The 20,532-nt window shown below is 42.7% G+C and overlaps 1 protein-coding gene across 2 annotated transcripts in view; it reads left to right on the top strand.

Annotated features, from left to right (window-relative positions):
• Positions 1 to 20,532, top strand: part of LOC126091901 (ATP-binding cassette sub-family G member 1-like) — an 816,748-nt gene that overhangs the window by 300,256 nt on the left and 495,960 nt on the right. For both annotated transcript variants that reach the window (XM_049907201.1, XM_049907200.1), the window contains exon 3: positions 11,183 to 11,232. The gene's annotated coding sequence lies outside the window, so the exon portion shown is untranslated. The remainder of the gene's footprint in view (positions 1 to 11,182; positions 11,233 to 20,532) is intronic.

The following is a 20,532-nucleotide window of genomic DNA, read 5'->3' as shown; positions in this document are numbered from 1 at the left end:
GGTGTAGCAATTTCAATGGCCAGTAGTGTATACATATTAGATTGTGAAATTACAGTGAAGAGGCAAAGAACGTGGTTCACCCGCCTAATGTAGTGTAGGGCTCCCGCGAGCTCGCAGAAGTGCCGCAACGCGATTTGCCATGGACTCGAGTAATATCTGAAGTAGTGCTGGAGGGAAATCTCATTATGAATCAGCAGGACTGTCCATAAATCCGTAAAAGAACGAAGGGGGCGAAGATCTCGTCTCAACAGCACGTTGCAAGGCATCACAGATATGCTAAATAAAGTTCATGTCCGGAGAGTTTTGAAGCCAAAAAAGTGTTTAAACTCAAAAGAGTGTTCCCGGAACCACTCTGTAGCACTTCTGCACCAGTGGCGTGTCGAATTGTCCCGTTGATATTGCCCAAGTCCATTGGAATGACAATGGACATGAATGGATGCAGGTGATCAAACAGGGTGCTTACGTACGTATCACCTAGAAGAGTCGTATCAAGAAATATCAGGGGTCCCTTATCACTCCAACTGCACACACCTCACACCATTTCAGAGCCTCCACCAGCTTCAACAGTCCCCTGCTGACATGCAGGGTCCATGGATTCGTGAGACTTTCTCCATACCCGTGCACGTCCATCCGCTAGATACAATTTGAAATGAGACTCGTCCGACCACGCACCATACTTCCAGTCATCAACTGTCCAATGTCGATTCTGACGGGCTCAGGCAAGGTGTACACGAGTGGGCCTTCGGCTCGTAAAGCCCATATTGATGAAGTTTCATTGAATGGTTCGCACGCTAACACTTGTTGATGGCCCAGCATTTAAATCTGCAGCAATTTGCGGAAGCGTTGCATTTTGTTACGTTGAACGATTCTCCTCAGTCGTCGTTGCTCCCGTTCTTGCAGGATCTTTCTCTGCAGCGATGTCGGAGAGTTGATGTTTTACGGGATTCCTGAGATTTACGGTAAACTCGTGAAATGGTCGTACAGGAAAATCCCCCTTCATCGCTTCCTCGGACATGCTGTGTCTCATCGCTCGTGTGCCGACTATAACACCACGTTCAAACTCACTAAATCTTGATAACCTGCCATTGCAGCAGCAGTAACTGATGTAACAACTGCGACAGACACTTGTTGTCTTATATAGGCGTTGCCGACCACAGCGCCGTCTTCTGCCTGTTTGCATATCCCTGTATTTGAATTCGCATGGCCGCGCGGAGTGGCCGCTCTGTTTAGGGCGTCATGTCACGGACTGCATGGCCCCTCCCGTCGGGGGTTCGAGCCCTCCCTCGGGAATGGTTGTGTGTGTTGTTACTAGCGTGAGTTGGTTTAAGTGGTGGTTAAGTCTAGGGGCCGAATACCTAAGCAGTTTGGTACCTTAGGAATTCACCCAGATTTGAACATTTGAATACGCAAGCCTGTACCAGTTTCTTTGCGCTTCAGTGTATTTCATTAGTCACACGAAAACGAGCCAGGTAATCCTTAGAAAATGAACAAATACGTTTGTTTGCATGGTCCTCTTCCGCAGCAACTGAAATGATTCAAATGGCTCTGAGCACTAAGGGACTTAACATCTGAGATCATCAGTGCCCTAGACTTAGAACTACTTAAACCTAACAAACCTAAGTGAATCACACACAGCCATGCCCGAGGCAGGATTCGAGCAGCAGTCGACGTCGAAAGCCATTGGGTGAATATGTAAACATGAGGCAGAAACACAATAAGTAACTTGCACTGCAACTTTATAAACAAAACGTTGCTTTTAATGCAAAACAACGAAAAATGTATTTATTATTATCCAGTTTGCAAAATAGCCATGGAAGATGCTTTATAAATAATAGCGAAACAGTTCTGAGGCAAAATTATCTTTAATCAAATTGCATTAAGCGTAAGACGAAAAAACCAGTGATAAATGAAATGGAAATGTGTGGCTAGGGCCTCCCGTCGGGTAGACCGGTCGTCTGCTGCAAGTCTTTTGAGTTGACGCCATTTCGACGACTTGCTCGTCGATGGGAATGAGATTATGATGACGATTATGATGAAGACAACACAACACCCAGTCCCTGGGCGGAGAAAATCTCCGACCCAGCCGGGAATCAAACCCGGGCCCCTTGGCATGACAGTCCGTCGCAGTTATAATGAGCCTAGCGTTTTTGAAAACCGTTCGCACCTCGTATGGAATGTATCTGTGTGTGACTGACAAATTTTAACTACTGTTATGAATTTTTATAGTTTATGGAATAGTCACGCACACTATCAACTCATATTTATAAAATTTTAATTGTTATTTTAACTAAACAGATGATAGGGAAAATTAAATTAAAGAAAAATAAAGGAAGTTTAAAATTTGAGATTTATTTTAAAGTTTATCAGTGTTCAATGAAACGTAAAAGATGGTAAACCTGACTCAAAGCTGGTGCCTTATTTAATGTTAGGAAAACGTGACTTTCTAAGAACAGGAAACAAAAAAAAGAAACAACGAAAAGGAAACAGGGTGCAATACCACATTCAAAACTAACACACAGAGGTCGTTTAAGGGTACACAAAAGGAAATGAACCGCAACCAATCGATTCTATTTGTGACAAAGAAAACCGGCTCATACCATAGTCCTGTTCCTAGTGGGTAATCACAGACTGCTATAGTAAGTTTATACAAAGAAAACGTGGTGCAATATAGCCACAATCTTACCAAATTGTCTATGAAATCTTTCAAAAAGAATGTGAAACAAGAAGAACTGCTCGTCGTACCGTTTAACTACGTTTGAATACCCGAAGTATCATTCAAAAGAGTAGCGGAGGGCAAGTTTTGTTACTACACCACATGCTGCACGTGGTCAACTAGATTTACGGAAATGTGTAATTCCATAATAATTTTAATAATAAATAAATTAAGAAACATTAGTTACAAGAGAAACTTCCGAACTGGGTTACTAACGCCGTAGTATTGACCTGATGGGTCAAACAACTTTAGGAGCACGTGGTACTGGTACCACAAAGCACACACCACGTGGCTAGAGCATAAAGAAAAATTAATAATTTGAAAAATTGTATTGAGAGGAAAGCTTACCATCACACGCACATTCACACTAAAGACCGATGATCTTAATTACAATTACACCCCATCACCACGTGCTTCCCCTTTTCTTTATTCGACTGGGGACAAAGCCACTAACGCAATACATTTTTAAACTAACACTGAAATTGCACTGCATCGCGATTTAAAATAATATAAAAACATTTTCGATGTAGACCTGTAACAAAACTGATTAATTTTTCAGTTAGGCTGAACTTGAGAATTCCATTGTCCTTCGGACTCAACAGACACGCGCTTACCCGGAGATCTTACCGCTTCAGAAACTGGCCGCAGACGGAGTAGCGTGGGCCCCTTCCGAGGGTGTCCCACAGATAAAATAGGAAGTGACCAGAGAGGCAGCTTCTGTACCAACTTGACAGGGGACGGACAGGACCACACCAAGGAGACAAACCTCTTTGCCTTAGAAATCGTGGCTACCTATTTAGATGTTCTCTAGCAGACAGACTTCTCTGCTACCACCGAGTATGCAATTACAAATACTCACTCATTTATCCTTTCACACCAGAAGGGAAGGAGATGACAATATCTTAAGGCATCATATACTCTATGTAAAGGAGGCGACCGTGGGTTCCATATGAAACTGTATGATACGAATTACATATAAAATGTGTTTGAAATGGCTGTGCGACAATTTGTTCGTGTTTATGTGTCAATATAACACAATCCACTGCTTAGTCTCCTCCCAGATAAATTTAGAAATACCATTGTAAATTTAGAGGTGGAATGTATGTCGTAAACAACAATAGATCGATGAAAATAGCACGAAAGGAATCTAACAGAGATCTTTCACAGTGACCAATTTTTTTCCGGACAGTAAAAACTGATGAACAAATGTGTTCGCAACTAGGCACCATCAACTCAAATTTGAACGCGGCTAAGTCGAAAAAATAAAGAATTACACGGTCCACCTGTCAAAAGCCTGAATAACCACCTTTTGCAGCGCAGACCTCTTCGAGATATGCAGGAAGAGAGTCAGCGAGGTTCTGGAAGGTAGCGACAGGGGTGTGGAGCCATGCCGACTACAGTTTCGTGGTGATCTGCGCTAGGTTTCTCGGTCGAGAATCCATAACGCGAACAGCCCAGTTGAGTTGATCCCACAGTTTCTCGATTGGGTTTAAATAAGGGGAATTCGGTGGGCAGGGTAATACGGTAAACTCATTCTGCTGCTCTTCGAAGCACCCACGTACACTGCCAGCTCTGCGAGACGTGGACAAGGTCCCCGAGGATTGACACGTACTTGCTGATCAATTGTGTCTTCCCAACTGACAACCCAGGCAATGCCACAAAAACATAACCAGAGACCATAACGTTTCCTCCTTCGCCCTCGACCCTTGCTAGCCTCCGTAAGAGTGAGGAAGAAATGCAGGACCTATTTAGTGGAACGAACAGTCTACAGAATATCCAGAATATGGACTGAGAGGAAAACGAAGAACGACCAAGATAATGAGGGAGGCATAAATTAGATTAATGAGAAGTAGTGACTTCGAAGGAGGTTGGGTGAAGAATTTCTACCTGGGATGCAAAAGAACGCTTTGTTACATAACCGTTTTTCCCGTAACTGATGTAAAACCCAAAGTAGAGAGAGAAATCACATTGGAATAAATTAATCTCAACCGATAAATGAAATATGAGTCATTACCGATGATTGCCAACAGTTAACTCGTATGTAGATTACAATTTACTATATTGAGTTGCATGCACTCGTAAATAAGAAGTCTCTTTTAAAAAATCTTGCACATGCTTGTAGGCAAGGGGACGTTCCGTGAATCATAAACTGGCAGAGAAAACAGCCACAGCAGAATGCGCGGAGCATCTCTAGGCTGTCCGGGGACAACGGAGACTGTTTTTACTAAACTGCTTGTGACCTGGCGATGCTTGCTGTTTTGGCAGAGTCCCGAAAGAACAACTGTTGTGGACAGTTCTGCGGGCAGTCGAAATTCGCTGAAATACGTGAACCGTTAAGGTAACATGTTGGAGAGTGTAATGGGCACAGAAGTTCATGGTGCCTTTGAAGATTGTGAGAAATCACCAGCGAATTCAGGAACCCACGAAAATCCCGACTATTTAAAGAAACGTAAAAGCAGCTACCAGTGGATACTGTTAATAAATTATGAGTGGGAGTGAGAAATACGATTCTGGTACCCTAATTGGCCAGCACACGAATGTGAACAGAGAGGAAGAGGGCAGGATACAGCTTTTTAGCTCCAGATATAATGCATTTCGTCACTGGTTAACCACCTGAAATGAGACTAAGGTTCGAATCCTGCCTCGGGCATGGATGTCTGTGATGTCCTTAGGTTAGTTAGGTCTAAGTAGTTGAAAGTCTAGGAGACTGATGACCTCAGATGTTAAGTTCCATATGCTTAGAGGCTTAGAGCCATTTGAACTTTTTTTTTAGACTAAGGGAGGAATACCAGTGTTTTTGAAGACAACGTTTTACTAGTCAGTACTCGCTATATTCGTCTTTCAGCCAATAAAAATTACGCCATGTTAGAAAAATGCAGAGAACCGAGTCTTCCTTGTCGGAAGCGCACTACAGAAAGATTCTTGTCCAGCATACTTCGTATTGCAGCGCCACTACAGCGAGATGACACCTTGGCCAGACTTCTCTTCGGCAACGATATACTCTCATCCGACTGAATTCAACTTACATGCAAGTTGTTGGTTCAGAGCCAGTGACTGATTCTGCAGCCACTTCAGTCACCACCTGCAGATTATGAGTATGGTGACATCCGGCCATAACAATGAGTCAAACTGTAGCGAAAGTTGAGCCGTTTTTAACGATATCAGCAATTTCAGTCTTCATTCTGAACCCCTGTTCGTAGTTAGAGGTTCAACATACTTTCTACTCTGGTCATGGAATCAAACACACACCCTTCGGTAGTATTCTGTATTCTTTTGCAGTTACCTTCGGGAATCAAAGTACGGGTTTCGTGAATGTTATGTTACATACAGAAACGTGTTCATTTGACACACAGCCTTGATACTATACCCAGTTTTGCCAAGGCTTTAGTTTATTTATTGTCAATGATTGTCAAACTATTAATTTTGCTTTTTCTTGTAGTGAACTGAATTAATTGAGATTCTTCTTTAATTTCGTAGATAACGCATTCCTTGATCATTGTTTTGATAGGTCAACGATTTAATTACTTCAGATATACAGGGTAATTTTAGTATGTATATAATTAAAGATTCACATCGTTAAACCACCACCAATAACAAATCAAAAAACGGACAGTTTACAGCATTGCAGACTAGTCAAGAAGGACAACAGGAGAAACAGACTAGGAAAGACGGCATTGCTTGGTAAAAGAAGTCCACTAGTACCAAACATATATCTTACTTGAGGAAGGAACTTACTGAGAACGCATTAGTATGTTTGGAGCCCGGTATTGTATGGAAAGGAATTATGGTCTGTGAGAAAACGAGAACAGAAGGTTATTGAAGCGTTTGAGATGTGGTGTTACACGCAGCTGCTAAAACTAAATGTATTCATAAGCTAAGACTTGAGATATTCCGCAGAACCAATGAGGAAATCAGTACGTGGAAAACGGAAAATACGACTAGAAGAGCGGATTGATTGATGGAGCATGTGTTAAGCCATCGAGGAACAATTTCTATGATACTAGAGTGAGAAGTACGGTGAAGACACTAAGTGAAAACGGAGATAGGAATATATCCAACAAGCAATTGAAGACGTTGGGTGTAAATACCACTCTGGGATGTACTCTGATATGAAGAGGTTGCCACGGGAGATGAATTCATGGTGGATCTTACCAAAGGCTACCCCTCTCCCTCCCTCCCTCTCTCTCTCTCTCTCTCTCCCTCCCTCCCTCCCTCCCTCCCTCCCCCTTAAAAAAAAGTTTACTTAGGAAGTTTTTGTCACACTTTAAGATCAGATTTTGTTTAAATCGAATATTTTTAGTTATATCGCCTCATTCATCTGAGGCGGGTATCGTATTTCACTATCTCCGAACACTATGGAACATGTACCAACCATATTAGCGCATCTTTTCAATGAAGAGACTTCCGTCGGGCGTCTGAACTTTCTCGTGGAGGATAAGTGGTGAGCTTCGAGCAACTGAGGTCCGTTTTGTGTAATTATCTGAAGTGACGGTAATAAACAGTTTCTCCACATGGTACTTAAGCTGTCATGAATATTCTTTGGTAATCATAAAGCTCGTTTGACCACGGCTCAACAATAGCAACAATTTTATGGAAGAATTTTAGTAATAAAAAGCAGTTCAGATCGCAATAAATTTATTTTTATTTGCGATGTGGACTGCTATTTAACTTACTTTCAGACATCATATTAGATGTTCCAGGAAAGTCTGCAACCGTGTGATTCATGATATAAGTAATGAAAACTGCACCTTTTATTTATGTTTTGATGCTTAGCACAACGCGTTTCGAGAATTTATTCTCATATTCAAGTGCATTTGCGCATAGTGATGTACGTGATATTCAGTATAATGGAGGAGGTACAGTATCTTCTAACCAGAAAAATACGCAAGAGAGGAAGAAAATCACACACGAGAACATCACCAAACATATTCATAAAAACAGATGCACTGTAAGACGGCTATTTTGAACGAGGTTATTGGATGTGTTAATATTTGGGAAGTAAAATGATATATCTGAAGAATTGTGGTCAGAGAAGGTTGTTAAGCAACAGTATCTGTGCGATGCACTGTGTAGCCGTAGAATCTTTGACAGTAAGCAGTGGATAGCTGCGGTGTGCAGAAGCCGGGGGTTGGTTGAGTGTACAGTGTAATTGATGGACGCACTTTTGGAACTATGTGAATTGCAGATTTATTATGAGGAGGAATGATGACTCAGAACAATGGTTGGATAGCATACGGACATACAAAACGTTTTGAAATGAAGAACATAATTTATTTTTTTTAAAAAAAAGTATGTTCATGCATTACATTGTACACTCGACGAATCCCCAGCTGCTGTACACCATAGTTATCCATTATTGACTGTCAAAGATTCTACGACTCCACAGTGCTGCCATCGCAGACACAGACACTGTTGCCTAACTAATGTCTCTCTGACCCTTCGACCATAAATATAATGGACCGGCCCTGACGTCATTTTCGTGGCTCCAACATCTCTGGGCTAAAGTCACGTGAATGTTTTGCAAAACATGGCTGTTTCGTGTTGCGCTTATGGCTGTACTCAGCGTTTTGTCGGGGGACATGGCATTACATTTCACGTGTGTTTCTATAATAGTGCAGATGCGTTTATTGAAATCTGCTGTAGTGACTTTTATATGTTTTTTACACTTGAAATAGAGTATGACGTAAATTAAAGTGTTGAAAGTGATGTCTGTAAAGTCAGACCCATATTACATTTTGGAAAGTATCTATGATAATTCGGTTACAGAAGTAAGTGTAACTGTTTCTCGTTCCTACTCATAAGTTCCCTAAGGATGAAAACCGAAGGCAGCTTTGGATACAGGCCCTGAAACGGAAAAACTTTAAGCCATCTGCACATACGCGCCTTTTTGTATATACAAATGAGATTATAATGAAGTAAGACGACCTATAGTCGACACATGAAGAGAATTTGTTTCTACCTTCTAATATTATTAAATAAATGTAGGCTCCGAAATTATTTTCTGAAACTTTCATCTAAAATATTTTTTTTAAACTGATAGTTTAAACTTCTGTAAAAATAGTAGGAACTGAACCTTTGAAGTGCACCTAAAATTGATACTCTAAAATGGACCTGCTCCTAAAGTCGACAATTTTGGCACGTATAGTTGACATAATTCCCATATCCCATTTTCTTTTATAAGTGACTCGGGGTGCACTCAGCCTCATGATGCCAACTGAGGAGCTACTCGACCGAATAGTAGCGGCTCCGGTCAAAGAAAACCTTCATAACGACCGGGAGAGCGGTGTGCTGACCCCACGCCCCTCCTATCCGCATCCTCAGCTGACGATGATACGGCGGTCGGATGGTCCCGATGGGCCACTTGTGGCCTGAAGACGGAGTGTTTTTTTATAAGTGACTAGAGCTCAAAACGCGGCGAATCCAGTATTTAAAGTTTTGACACGAGCCCACTCTTACTGTTTAAAAGAATTTTAACGACATTTTACTTTAATTGATAGTTTATAGTAATTTCGTCCCGCTGCCCACTAGAGGGGCGTTCGATGCATTTGTTAGATTTTATTAATGGTACTGTGAACAAATCCAGGTCAAATGTAGTTCTGACATAATTTTTCGCAAATAAAAAAGTAATTTTTGTTGGAAGCGTTTGGCAGTCAATTGATAAATGTGGGTAAAATACGATACAAACATAGGATGGCAGACCGCTGATTTGAAATCCCGCCACGTTTTGCCAACAGTCACGTGGTTTATGTAGTTGCCACACCAGCCCTATAGCTTCTGCACAGCAGGGCCAGTCTACTAGTATCTATGGTCGAAGCTCTGACCACAATTCTTCAAATGTAGCATTTGCCTTTACAAATATTAACACATCCACATCATCATCTTACAGCACTTGAGAATAAATTCTCGAAACACCTTGTGCTAAGCATCGGAACATAAGTAACTGATGCAGTTTTCATTATATAAAGCATGGATTGCTTTTTATCATTAAAATATTAAGTAAGAGCGCTGTGGTTCCTCAATGACGTCAAAAATTATAAAGCAATAATGCTTCTCATTTAAAGTCGAAAATCTGTTCGAAAAAGCTTGCGACGTTCCTTCATTTATGCTTCTGTTCAGCAGTCAAGCAGTTTGAGGCCGATCACGCAGAAATTCATTTCTTGTTGAATACTGACGTTGATGGAATCTTTGTGGTCTCAGAAGGTTTAATATGTTCATCACTTGCGGCATTCCTGGCCTTGGATAAAGTATACGTTAACGGCAGAATTATACCAAAAGAAGTGATAAAATGACGTGTCACTTTAAGCGGCAAACTCTAAATTGTTTTTGGCGTATTTAGACGTTTTGTGTTATAACTTGAGGTATGCCGAATCAAGGCAACGGCGCATTGAAGATTCATCACAAATACGTCACTCTTATAATCAGCGATATAAGCATCTAACGGATACTATAATAACCGACACAAAAGATGAAAGTCTCATGTCGTCAGTGTAGCGTAGTGGATAAAGACGAAGATTAGAACGTCGAAGGAAATAGTTTTTGTGTCTTCCTATATGGTTTTTTTTTCGTTATAGCGATTTTAACACATACTCTATTAAATGTAATACCCGGATGTTCTGCAATGTTCAGTGTTATTTACATTTCCGTTTGATTAGAAATCACGGATGAAATAAATATTTGGCTGCTTATTTTCGAATTTGTGGTGATTTCAGAGCATATGGTTAGGCAGGAACCTAAAAGGACAGCTTAGATCACTGCAAGTGAAACGCGCAGCAATGAAATTCATATTCTTCTTTGTCACTAAGATTTGGCTCTTTATTTCGTATTTTAAGCAATGTTCACGAAGTGACAGCTACTTCGTAGGTTACAGCCAGTGGCACTTCTGGCTGGTATAATTCTGCCGATAATTACATGTCTTGGTTAACCACGTACGCTCACACGCCCATTACGAAAACGATTACACCTGGGAGAAACTATAATAGTCAATTGATAAAGCGCGAAAACTTCACTGTTGCACTGTGGGTTCCTATCTGGTATTTCCGCCTATGTTTTGATCTTAACTAAGGCCTTTGCAGCTAAACAGCTACAGTACCTGAGGCCTGTTCAAACTTCATTTCAAGATCTCTACTTCAAAACAGATGACTCTACGAATGAAATAACATAAATGCACTTCTCCTTCTACTGCAGCTTAACGTAATTGGTATTGTTACGCCATTCAGTCATCAGAATTACCAACCTATGCATTACTTGTGGTATGGGTCTCGTATTTAAAATATTGTTTCGTTTCTTCAGAAAATGGGAAGAGACAACAGTAAAACATGAAAAAATAATTCAAAAATGTATGTCTTCAATTACAGCCACCAGAATAGCGTAAATATTTAGAATTATATTATTTAGCAAGTGTTTACAATTGTTTTACATTTTAATGCAGCACATTTCATGTAAAATTCTCTAACGTGTGCTCATTTTCAGGCGCACCTGAAGCTGCCGACAAAAAAGTTAGGAGCTGTTGAGAGTGCACCGTAAGTAAATCACTATTATTACGTGACTTTTTTCCATAATTAGCCATTTTTATGAGTAAAGACATGGAAAAAGTTTGCAGTTCTTGATTTATACATGATAATGTTGTTTTCAGCACGTGTGGATAAAGTTACTTGAAGAAACACAAAAAACCTAGTGACTTTTTGTATCACTGTACAATGGCAAAAGACGTTAGACTTTCAATCATCTTCAGTTGCTCAGGTGAAGATGGGTAAAATCCCGAAACGTGTCCTACCTTAAATAGCGTTATTTAAAATGTGATTTGGTCGTTGTATTTCTTCAAGTAACTCCTAATTGTCCGCCGCTCGTGATCTCGCAGCATCGTTCTAACTTCCCGAGCACGAGATCCTGGGTTCGATTCCCGGCGTAGTTAGGGATTTTCAACTACTCCGAGATGACTGGGTGTTGTTGTGTAGTCTTCATTATCATCATTCATCCCCATTACGGTCGGAGGAAGGCAACAGCAAACCACCTCCATTAGGACCTTTCCTACTACGGCGGTGCGGGTCTCCCGCATCGTGCCCCTATGCCCTGTCAAGAAGCATTGGACTTCATTTCCATTCCAACTCCTAATTACTGTGGGATAAAATCTGTTCAAATGTACGCTGATATTTTCCATTATCACACGACCGGTTCTCTGCGTAAATGCCAAACATTGCTCATATTGCCGGCCGGAGTGTCCGTGCGGTTCTAGGCGCTCCAGTCTGGAGATGAGCGGCCGCTACGGTCGCAGGTTCGAATCCTGCCTCGGGCATGGATGTGTGTGATGTCCTTAGGTTAGTTAGGCTTAATTAGTTCTAAGTTCTAGGCGACTGATGACCTCAGAAGTTAAGTCGCATAGTGCTCAGAGCCATTTGAACCATTTGAACCATTGCTCATATCGGCCCAAACGAAGTCCTTTTCTGTAAAACAAAAAGAGAATCTAACTTTTTCCTAACATTCGCGTATAAGGTATCATACATTTTGAAAACAATAATGTAACCGAATTTTATTTCTTCTTCACACTAAAGCTTTTATCCATTAAGTAGGAACATGTGAAATTTTTGTCGTATTTTTTCTTCAGTTCTTTCAGTTTCTGTTGAAAAGCTCTACGGAATATTTGGAATATACGTTCATGATTTTCCCTATTTGAAACGATAATGTCTAACTATATTTCAACAATTAAAGTAAAATCGGATGGAATACCTTTACAATTAGACTAGCAACTATTGTAGCAACAATTCCATGTTGTCCACTGTCCCTATAAAACTCAAAGTCTTAAGCTTGTAACAAAAAATGGCTCACTGTGGCGACTTACAACAAGCTACATACCGTTAAAGTGGTCTGCGAGTGGATGGCAGTCCGCAGCTCGTGGTCGTGTGGTAGCGTTCTCGCTTCCCACGCCCGGGTTCCCGGGTTCGATTCCCGGCGGGTCAGGGATTTTCTCTGCCTCGTGATGACTGGGTGTTGTGTGCTGTCCTTAGGTTAGTTAGGTTTAAGTAGTTCTAAGTTGTAGGGGACTGATGACCAAAGATGTTAAGTCCCATAGTGCTCAGAGCCATTTGAACCATTTTTGAGTGGATGGCAATCTATCTTTTCTTCTCGAAGGGATTCTACTATCCTTTGCCGGTCACTGTACTGCCTGTACCTGACTCATGGCCATAACGTCAGGGGAGAGGATCCACCCAGCTGCAGGTATGACTCTCCTTTGTCGATGGCCCATATTCTGCTGTTACGCCGCAAACAATTTGGTGCAGCGGAGCAAACCTTAAGACACCTGCCACGGCTGATGCAAGGGGTGCCGCATAAGCGGGTTAGACAAGAGTTGACCAAACGTTATTACATCGAGGACCACTGCTGATTCAACTAGAACATAACAAGGAGCATCAGGAGTGATAATATCAACGGCACAACGGAAACGCATAGCCATTGCAGTGGTGGCCCAGTTACTTCACACCCGAGCCACGAACTTCTTGTGGCTTACATCATAAAAACCAATGCTGTAGCAAATCAAGGACAGGCCAAGAACACGTCATTTGCAGTCAGAAGCATCGCAGCCTGCCAAGTACCATTCCTGAATGGGTACCTACGGCGGCCCATGAGTCTATCAGTCTCCATGGCTCATCCAGTCAGCTTCATTGTAGTCCGCAGCTGCTGCCTGCAGCCCTACTGCTAGTACCAAGTCCGATGCTGTGGACTTAGATCTCTCTAACCTGTAGGCCATTTCAGCTGCCGCTTGCCTTGCAGTCTGGCTCTGAGCACTATGGGACTTAACTTCTGAGGTCATCAATCCCCTAAAACTTAGAACTACTTAAACCTAACTAACCTAAGGACATCACACACATCCATGCCCGAGGCAGGATTCGAACCTGCGACCGTAGCGGTCGCGCGGTATCAGACTGTAGCGCCTAGAACCGCTCGGCCACTCTGGCCGGCTGCAGTCTGGAGGTCTCTGGCTCTGGTACAGGACCATGCAGTTATTCATCCACCTTCGTTTCGCCATGCAAACTCCTGGCTGTATACGTCTGCCCTGGGCGGACATTGCTGATGAACCTTATACACTGGGTCCACACGTTAAAATCGCACACCAATCGCACATAATCCATGGCTGGTTGGCCACTAGTAGGCAACGCAGCTGACCCAGTGGGACACCGACTTGTTGGTGACAGTGGCCTGGCATTGCTGTTGGCATAATCGCTTCCTCACCTGCAAAACACTGTCTAGCCCCGTGCTGACCACAGCACCTTCCCCTTCAGTTGGTGTGGGGCCTTCATCCCGCTGGTGTTGCCCTCCCTGGGAATCGGCACAACTACTGTAGTACTGAGTAATTAATGTGTGGTGGATCAATGCTGTTTCACTGATGACACGTCGGACGCCTACCAGCCACCCACTCACCGCCCCACTGCCACCCTGCTTAGGTGGTGGACTGAACTCCAACTACCTAATTCCGTCAACCACCAGAAAGGCCGACCACCCTGGTCGCTATACCACTCTTAGTGAACACTGAAGCATGACAACTTTGTTTCAGTTGTTAGGCGACGACGTCGAAGCGTGCGTTGGTTTTACGTTTTATTATAGAGAGTGGTTTAAAGCCAATGTTTGGACGGCAAGGGCGTGGTGGCGTAAAGTTCCTTATCACAGTCTTTGCGTCAATATCCTGGGTTAAACTGCAAACTTCTCTATAGTGTCTCATGAAGTGAAGGCATCTGGCACTGTTGGTGGTAATCCGTCCGTCAGATGGGGTCGTTCAATTCGGCGGCCCCCTTGGTGCTATTCGCGAGGAATAGGTTATGTGGGTTTCACCTTCTGTCTCATCGTCATCATCATCTCCAAGACTGACACTACGCTACACCACTGCAGTCATCTACACTTAGCAGATACACACACACACACACACACACACACACACACACACACACACACACACAGTCTCATACTTCGTGAAGGAAATGTGCCTATGGGCGCGGAGGTTATAGAAGACCCCGCCAGTTGGGCATCTGAACATGTCCTTCGGAACCTCCCAGCCATTCATGCCATACGACTTAACTTTTTTAATCTTTTTAGTTCTAGTTTGACTTTACCTTTTTAACCTTCTGTTACTTGAACACAAAGGCTCTAGTATCGCAGCCCGGCGGAGAGCATTGAAGTGGATCTCGCATTCTAGCTGAGAGTTTCTACAACTGTGAGCATTAAAATCGCCTTTCCGCGGGGCCACATACCATTCTGCCGTGCAGTTGGAGCTCGTGCTGCGACGCGGGATCCGGTGGTATATTCACTATGCTATCATCTCATTGTCACAATACACCATCGGTTCTTGGTCTGTGCTTTCGCTACGTCTCAGGTTCTCTCTCACTCCAGATTAATCGTTGTACTATCTTTAATGCCGTCTCGACGGGTCAGTTTCCTCGCTGATTTTTCTGTTCCCACTCGGCGATCCATTGTTGACCACTCTGATCGGATTCTTTCGAGTCGTTCCCAACGTTCAGTATAATTCCGCTCACAAGAAAGTCTATGTCTGTACTGACTGGCGAACTAACGGTCGGCAATATCCATTAAAACGAAGTCTTTGTGAGTAGAATCCCACCTCCGTGGCCGGCCGGAGTGGCCGTGCGGTTCTAGGCGCTACAGTCTGGAACCGAGCGACCGCTACGGTCGCAGGTTCGAATTCTGCCTCGGGCATGGATGTGTGTGATGTCCTTAGGTTAGTTAGGTTTAATTAGTTCTGAGTTATAGGCGACTGATGACCTCAGATGTTAAGTCCCATAGTGCTCAGAGCCATTGAGCCAACCACCTCCGTGTGCAGGGGTATACCTTCAAGGTAAAACTGACTGTCAGAATTCGCCAGAGGTTGGCAACCTAAATTACTAAGCAATTCCCTCAGAACTAGCTGTAAAATCATCCAGCTTGATTGCTCACAAAAAACGGTTCCATTTTCGTCTGTCTAATGTACTCCTCGGAGTGGGAGCCTTTAAACAGTAGCTATGGAGAACTGCCATCCTCACTTTTCATAAGGGTACCGTTATCGATATCCTTACTATGGCGTAATGGGGAGTGGTGCGTCTAACGTGAGCTGTGAGCAATCATAATGATTAAAACTTTCATTTATTAACATATCAGAAAAACAGTTTTACAGTCCTAGTCAAAACTTAAAGCAGCACTGTGCGGCAATATAAAAACATCATGTAACAGATTGAGACTGTCTCACTCAGACCAAAATACCAATTCGTTATAATAAGTATTTAAAAACTCAGGAACAGGTAACAGACCTCAAGGACACCAAATGTGTTTTAAAAAAACTGAATTAATAAAATTACGCTGGGTCTGCTCACAAAAATAAGTACAATCAGGAAAAATTCTAAAATGCATTGCAGGATTAAAATAAACTTGCTCTGCCAAGGCTAGAGCACCACATACAAGCTTGCTGTAACTGTTCGAATTCTTACATCAAGGCTTGCTCTAAATAAGGATGGACACAGTCTAACACATAGCACAATTACAATCGTCAGGTAATATTACGAGGATAACAAATATCGGGACAATTGTAAATTACCAAAAAATGACCAAATACTTTCAAAAATTTCACAAGGTAGCTTAGACCTTGTATTCATAGCGGACTTCTAGTAACAGCATTACCAGGATTTCAAGGCTTCTGCTCAGTCATTGCGAAAGGGAACCAGAGCGGTAATACAAGAACTACAGAAGAAAATATGCCAAGGGTTCGTTTCAATTGTATGTGCTCACATAACCTGGCAGTAACAAGAGGACTCGCTTCATTGATTATTACGACACGACTGCACTGAATGATTAAAACGACGTACTCGCAAACAGGAGTAATTTTAATACAAAGTTAAGATGCACGCAATAATTACTAGTGATCCTAGCACAGACTACAAGCGTATCTAAAAAAAAAAAATAACACTGCTCTCTCCCATGAGCAAACCACCGATCGCGTGGGAGAGACAGATGACAACCACTTGCAGCAAGAGCTTAGGAAAGCACCATATCTAGCACGCGCGCGCGCGCACACACACACACACACACACACACACACACACACACACACACACACACACAGCTCAGGAGACTGCCCCACGCTGTGCCTTCCAGAAAGCGGCAGGACGGACAGCTCTGTAGCAGAGCCGGGCGTGCCGTAATTCCACTGCTCGGCCAGCACACCCTTCTTATCGCCTGCCGAGTATACAGTGACTTCCCAAGCATTCCATAAAATCCATCCTACTCACTTGCTCGCCCGTACTGCCTAGACCCCTCCTCTGACGTGCAGTCTTCTGCGGAGCTAGCCATTCCGCCTTGTAGCACACCACGATCTCTCCATGGCTCCGGAGGACGCTGGTGTAATGTTACGGCCGTAGACTTACTAAAAGTAACTAGACCGATCACTGGTGGTGCTCTAACATTCTCATATTGAAGCCGCCATTTGCAGGACAGCGCTGTGTTTGCACTTAGCAAATGATCTCAAACATCTGATAAAACTTTGCGTACACAGTGACTTAACAAGTGAAAAAATGATACGGCTAGTACAAGTCATACTGGAGACCTGAGTTTATTCAAGTCCACGTTAGTTGAAGAAAAAATTACGATAAAATTGTGCAAATGAAGAGAGATAAAACTGCGTTATACGAAAATAAAGACTAAAAAACAAGCGCAAAAGACAAATGCGAAGGATATGCAAGGGAGTATTAGATAGGAACATAAAGTGAAAAACTTAATGAATTAAAAATTAATTTCACCATCTGCTACATAAATTCCATGCAACTATCTTGAAACGATAACTTGCCGCTTTTTCACTCCTACTTGCAAGAAACAAACTCTACAATCTCGATATACAGTGTGGGGCAAATAAAAGTGGCCAGGACGAGTGTATACGATTTGTGGCAGCATTAATGGTACAGGAAAAGACCCACAGTTACTTCCAATAAGATGGAGCAACTGCCCCTACAGCCGGCCGAACCTTGGAGCACATTTACACGATCTTCACGCCAGACAGTTTTGTTTGCAGAAGTCAGTGTTGGTCATGGCCCTAACTGGCCACCCATACCACCTACCTAATCTGTCAGTGTGCGATTACTTTGTGGCGAGCTCTCAAGCCTAAAGTGTATCGCAGCAACCCTCAGTCTTCAAGAACTGCAGCAGAACATTTCAAATGATACTGCAGCAATTCCACCAGTCCAGCTACGATCCGCCTTCACAAACTTGCTAACCAGGCCCAAAAGTGCCAAGAGATGAACGGCGGTCACTTTCCACATCTGCTACAGTTAGGTTAGTACTGCATTTCCTTTGCTGTGTTTCTTTGTACCCTGGAACTCTGTTCTCCAGTCCACTTTTATTTGCCCCACCCTGTAACAGGCGACTTACATCAGACCGACGACCGACATGGAAAATAAACCGTGGGTGCTAACTATCCGTGACGTGTCTTTCATCATCTGCCACACAATATTACTCATAAATTATGAAACGGCCTTCTGCAGTAAAAGTTTGTTGATCTTTCAACAACAGTACACGACTGGCTATATACCATTCATTGATGTTGATAAAATTCGAAAATCCAAGTCCGTTCACTGCGAAAAGCCACAGACCGTTCAATATACCTATATCAAACAAATATGCCCCTCAATATAACCACTAAAACGGTCCACTTCTGTAAGTTCCTAGGGTTCCAAAGCTGGTGTCAATTTGAATAAAATCATTTCGTATATTAGAACACGTCTTTATGAAACACTAAAACAACTAACACGCTGAACCTTTCGTCTGAGCTTACAACGGCCCTCTTCAGATTGCTTAGCTGCTATTCAGAGGTTTCCCTTCAATCTCGCATCTTCCTGCAGCCGAGTCTTTCATCGGATACTCAGTCGACTGACTCCAACCGATTACTGACCTCAAGAGCCCGCTGATGCTTTATGTTTGTCGACGCGACAGGACAACGCGCTGTGCGCCACAAAAGGGACGACGCGACAAAAATTTCTAAAGTCAATTATCGAAAGCCAGCGCATGCTAGATGGTTAAGTGTTGCGTCACTAGCAATCAACGTCCGTGGCAAGTTCGACGCCCCGCGCCTAGAACTGTTGCGGCACACGACGCCTGCCACGCTGTAGCGGTGAAGTGAAGAGACTGATCCCGACTTGAAGCTGCCATATGAATACTGGCGTAGTTACTTAAAGGATATGAAAGGCAACGAACGAAAACCGAAGAACAAGATAAAAGTATTTTTACTTCACACTACTATTGAGAAGATGGCATCTGTTCTTTCGGCCATGTCCGAAAGAACAGATGCCATCTTCATATATACAAGGTGTAAATTTTAAGTTGACAAACCAGAATAACTCGAATAAGAAGCTTCACACGAATAAATGTGTAGAATCACAAGTTGATTATTTTTCAGGGGGACATCTGCTGGTGCTAAGATTAGCCCGCCACCCCAGCATCCCTGGGGGTGGGGTGGGAGGCAACTTTAAAATTTCAAATCGGGACCCCCATTTTTTATTGCAGAATCAGATTCTACATAAAAAAAACTGCGTACATTTTGTCTTAAACATTTGTTTTGATTCTTGGCAGTTGGAGCTGTAATTCAAGAAAATCCATGTTCTCATTTTTGCGTGGAAAATGGTTACGGATAAATAAAATATATTTACTTCGTAAATTTTGATTCGCTAAAACTAAAACTCTGTCTCCCCATTGGGTAGGGTCTGAAGGAGAGGAATTAGAGTTCTACAAATGTTGACCTAAATATTAATTTTTTCCGCAGATTCGGATAAATTTTGTTTGTTTCGTGGTCATGAGGCCACACAACTTTTAATTATCAAACAAATCATCTGACTACCTAAATAAGAGGGAGAGTTTTAGTTTTAGCGAATCAAAATTTGCTTATGTAGAATCTGATTCTGCTAGGGTGGCGGGCTAATTTTAGCACCAGCAGATGTCCCCCTCGAAAATAATCAACTTTGGGTTCTACACATTTTTTCATGTGAAGCTTATTTTTCGAGTTATTCTGGTTTGTCAACTTAAAATTTACACCCTAAATAGAGTTAAGGCTCACCGGACATTAGACCATCTTCTTCTGTGCAGATGCACAAACAGTGCCCGAACTCTTACGGGAATCGACAGTAAAGTCGCAAGTAATGAGTATAATGGGCAGGGGCACTATGAATATAGTGCGGGACAATAAGCTGTGAATGTGGGTCTCATGGAAGGCGTTCCAGAGATAAGTCCATGCAGTCACACTATCCTCTGTGTGCTCTGTGGCTTAGATGGATAGAGCGTCTTCCATGTAAGCAGGAGATCCCAGGTCGGGGCACATACTTTTCAACTGTCGCCATTGACTTATGTCAAAGCCGGTATGCAGCCAGGGGTATTCATTGTAATTTCATTGTGTGTTAAATGATTGTACTTTTCTGGTTTTCTGTGCTAGGTCTACGCAAAAGACGAATATGGTAACTTTAGTTATAATTTCCAAGGGAGAGCTTATTACACTCTTTAACGGGGCTTTGAGCAGATAATACACGCGCCAGCTATCGGTAAATGCTGAGGTGACAAAAGGCATGTGGTAGCTATGTGCACACTACAGATGGCGGTAGTACCGCGTACGCAAGCTGTAAAAGGGCAGTCCATTAGCAGAGGTCTCATTTGTACTCAGGCTGTTCATGTGAAAAGATTTCCGATATGATTGTGGCTGCGCGACGGCAATTAACAGACTTTGAAGGCGGAATGGCAGTCTGCGCTAGACGCATAGGACATTGGATTTCGGAAATGGTTTGGGAATTAAATACTCCGGGATCCAGTGTCAAGAG

This window comes from Schistocerca cancellata, chromosome 7 (assembly GCF_023864275.1).
Source record: "Schistocerca cancellata isolate TAMUIC-IGC-003103 chromosome 7, iqSchCanc2.1, whole genome shotgun sequence".
Taxonomy (NCBI): Eukaryota; Metazoa; Arthropoda; class Insecta; order Orthoptera; family Acrididae; genus Schistocerca; species Schistocerca cancellata.
Note: the sequence above shows the minus strand (reverse complement) of the source record. Positions and strands in the feature narration are given on the sequence as shown.